Here is a 4,142-nt window from a genome sequence, read left to right as displayed (position 1 = left end):
AATCACAAACGTTCATCTTTAAACAGATATTCATCATGCTTTTTTCATCCAGCAGAGGATCCAACTCCATTTCCTGGTCCATGAGCAGCAAATGGCAGTCAATAACTGCTTCCAGGCTTGTATTCCTTCTCATTAACAGGAGCACTTCACTGAGCCTCCAACCTCAGTATCATTCTGGGTTATTGAGACATGATTGATTGATCTGGGTATCATTAGGTGGCCACTAAATAAACACAAATCCTCTCTGTGGGGGAAAAAGACTAGAGAGTGGGAAAAGAGGAGGCAGTGATCAGGGAAGGACTATTAAGGAAGGGCTACACTGTGAACTGGAAGATACTCTAAGGATGTCCTCTATAATATCACTGGTGTAGACTTTCCGTATGTAAAACCCCATTCTGTACTGTCTCCATTTGATTATTCTGTTTTCCCCAAACTTCAGTCATTCACAATCTTGGCAATTCTTGTCATCTTTGAGTATCACCTCTCCTGTTATTCATTCAAAGTTTTTGTTTATCAATCCACTTTTTGTTTAAATAAAATTTGACTATTGCTTGAGCAGTGTTGTTTCTGTTAGATGCCATTGAATTGATTTCAACTCCTAACGATGCCATAAACAATGGGATCATGCATTGCCTGGTCCTACAACATCCTTATAATCGTTGCTATTTTAAAACCCATTGATGGCTCTCTCCCTCCCTCCCTCCCTCCCTCCCTCCCTCCCTCCCTCCCTCTTTCCCTCTCCCTCTCTCTCCCTCCTCCTCCCTCTCCCTCTCTCCCCCTCTCTCCCTCCCCCTCTTCCTCTCCCTCTCCCTCCCCCTCCCTGTCTCTCTCCCTGTCCCTCTCCCTTCCCGCCCCTCCCTTTGAGACAAAACAAAACAAACAAAAAACCCCATTGATGTAGTCACTATAGCAATCCATCTCATTGAGGGTCTTCCTCTTTTTCACTGACTCTCTACTATGTATGGTGTCTTTCTCTGTGGACTGATCCCACCTGAAAACATGTCCCCAACACATAAGATAAAGTCTTGCTACCCCCCCTTCAAAAAAAGTATTGTGGCTATACTTCTTCCCATAGAGTTATTTGTTTGCTTTTCTGGTAGTCAGTGAAATATTTAATATTCTTTGCCAACACCATAATTCAAGCCATAAATACTTTGGTCTTCCTTATTGATTGTTCAGCTTTAGCAAGCATATGAGACAAGTGATAAAACAAAATTTGGGTCAAGTATAGCTTAGTTCTCAAGTGGCAAGTTTGGTTTTGGGTTTTTTTCCTGCATACTTTAAAGAATACTTTTGGAGCAGATTTGCCCAGTATAATAATTAATTTGATTTCTTGACTACTGCTTCCATGGATATTGATTTTGGATCTAAGTAAAATGTAATTCCTAACAACTTCAATTTCTTCTTTGTTTATCATGATGTTGTTTATTGATCCAGTTTTGGGGATTTTTGCTTTCTTTAGGTTAAGAAAGAATCCATATTGAATATTTCAGTCTTTGATTTCATTAGTAAGTGCTTCAAGACTTCTTCACTTCCAACCAGCACGGCTGTTATCTGAATATCACAGTGTTCAAAAGGTTTTTTTCTATCTAGATGATATATTTTTCATCATATAGTCTAGCTTCTCAAATTATTTTTCTCAATATACAGATTTAATAAGCATGGGGAGCAATACAACCCTAACACATACATTTTCTGATTATAAACCACTCAGTAACCCTTGATCCATTTGGCCTTTGTACATACAGATTCTGAATGAGTATAACTAAATCTTCTAAATTTTCTATTCTCTGTAATTTACCCATAGTTTGTTGTGATTCACACACTGTGTTTACCGTATTTTCAAAATATTTTCGCTGGTACATAGAAAAGCATACCATTAATTTTTCTTCTCTAATTTTGCAATGTTTTATGGATTTCATTGAGCGAGAACTGTACTTTGGGACATCTGCACTGGGATGTCTCACTTAAGAAAGTAGAAAGGATAGTTGTTCTTAGAAGCAAGAAGCCTGAGCTCAAATTCCCTTTAGAGGCTCTTCAATCTTTGATAATTCACAAAAATCCTGTAAGTCTAATTTTTTTGAAATTTTAAAATAGAAATGGGTAATAGGTACCTCCTCAAGGAGGTCTCATAGGGTTCCTAGCAGTTGGGATCAATTTAATAGTATATAACAAGAACCGGATTAAAGTGTACTGACTTTAGGAAGTTCTCGACACAGTATCTGATGCTGCAGAGACTCAAAACCACTAATCTGTTAAAGGGAATTTTCTTAGCCTTAAAGAATCCCCCTTGCTAGCTTCCACACAACACCATCTTGTGCATAAACACCTCAAAACTCACCCTCTCATCCCTCAAGGTGAAGCCTAGATAAAGTCTCTCCAGGGAAATTCCCACGGGGGGCGGAGGGGGAAGCCTAGTATTCTTCTTACAAAAGTGTTTGGAGCCAGCAGAGCTGCTTAAATACCAGCTCTGTGATTTCTTAGCTGGCTGAAATTGGGAAAGTGACTTAGCTTCTCTAAGCCTGTTTCTTCATCTGTAAAAATGGGATAATCGGAGTCCAGGCGACCCGGGCTTCTGTGAAACATGGCGGTCGGCTGGGGCCGTAACACAAGCATAACTATATGAAGGAAAAAGAGGAGGGTTTTCCTGAAGATGAGGCGACTGAATCGGAAAAAAACCCTTAAATTTGGTGAAAGAGTTGGATGCCTTTCCTAAGGTTCCTGAGAGTTATGTAGAGACTTCAGCCAGCGGTGGTACAGTTTCTCTAATTGCATTTACCGCCATGGCTTTATTAACCGTAATGGAATTTTCAGTGTATCAAGATACATGGATGAAGTATGAATATGAAGTAGACAAGGATTTTTCTAGCAAGTTGAGAATCAATGTAGATATTACTGTTGCCATGAAGTGTCAGTATGTTGGAGCAGATGTATTGGATTTAGCAGAAACAATGATTGCATCTGCAGATGGTCTAGTTTATGAACCAGCAATATTTGATCTTTCACCACAGCAGAAAGAATGGCAGAGGATGCTGCAGTTGATACAAAGTTGGTTACAAGAAGAGCATTCACTTCAAGATGTGATATTTAAAAGTGCTTTTAAAAGTGCATCAACAGCACTTCCACCAAGGGAAGATGACCCATCACAGCCTCCAGATGCATGCAGGATTCGGGGTCATCTATATGTCAATAAAGTAGCAGGGAATTTTCACATAACTGTGGGCAAGGCAATTCCACATCCCCGAGGTCTGCCCACTTGGCAGCACTTGTCAACCATGATTCTTACAACTTTTCTCATAGGATAGATCATTTATCTTTTGGAGAGCTTGTGCCAGGAATTATTAATCCTTTAGATGGGACTGAAAAAGTTGCTGTAGATCACAACCAGATGTTCCAATATTTTATTACAGTTGTGCCAACAAAATTACATACATATAAAATTTCAGCAGACACTCATCCGTTTTCTGTGACAGAAAGGGAGCGTGTCATTAACCATGCTGCGGGCAGCCATGGAGTCTCTGGGATATTTATGAAGTATGATCTCAGTTCTCTTATGGTGACAGTGACTGAGGAGCATATGACGTTCTGGCAGTTCTTTGTAAGACTTTGTGGTATTGTTGGAGGAATCTTTTCAACAACAGGTATGTTACACGGAATTGGAAAGTTTATAGTTGAATTAATTTGCTGTCGTTTCAGACTTGGAGCCTACAAATCTGTCAGTTCTATACCCTTTGAGGATGGCCACACAGACAACCACGTACCTCTTTTAGAGAATAGCCCTCATTAGCACCTCCGGAGTGGAGGAGAACGAACTTTGCCTGAGACATAAAACCTTTTTTAATAATAAAATATTGTGCAATATATTCAAAGAAAATAAAATATGAATGAGAAGCTGGAAACACACCTATTAGGGGAAAAAAGAAGCAAACAAGCCCCAAACTGAAACCTTTATATGTTTTGTCTGAGACCATTGTCCTTGAAGAAATTATGCCACTCATCAGTGATTAAGCCCAACAGAAGCTTTGCTTTGTAGGCGACCCTTCGGATCCTTCCAGAACAATGGCAGTACCTAAACTAGTGACAAAACATCTGAAGAGAAGATATCAAGCCACCTTAAAAAAGGCATTGATAAGTGCAAATGT

The 4,142-nt window shown here is 39.6% G+C and overlaps 1 pseudogene; it reads left to right on the top strand.

The window, feature by feature from the left end:
• The first annotated feature begins 2,558 nt into the window (after positions 1–2,558).
• LOC142432155 (endoplasmic reticulum-Golgi intermediate compartment protein 2 pseudogene) lies at positions 2,559–3,861 on the top strand (annotated as a pseudogene).
• Positions 3,862–4,142: the final 281 nt, after the last annotated feature.

Source organism: Tenrec ecaudatus, chromosome 18, assembly GCF_050624435.1.
Source record: "Tenrec ecaudatus isolate mTenEca1 chromosome 18, mTenEca1.hap1, whole genome shotgun sequence".
NCBI classification, from domain to species: Eukaryota; Metazoa; Chordata; class Mammalia; order Afrosoricida; family Tenrecidae; genus Tenrec; species Tenrec ecaudatus.
This window is presented reverse-complemented; position numbering and strand designations above follow the sequence as displayed.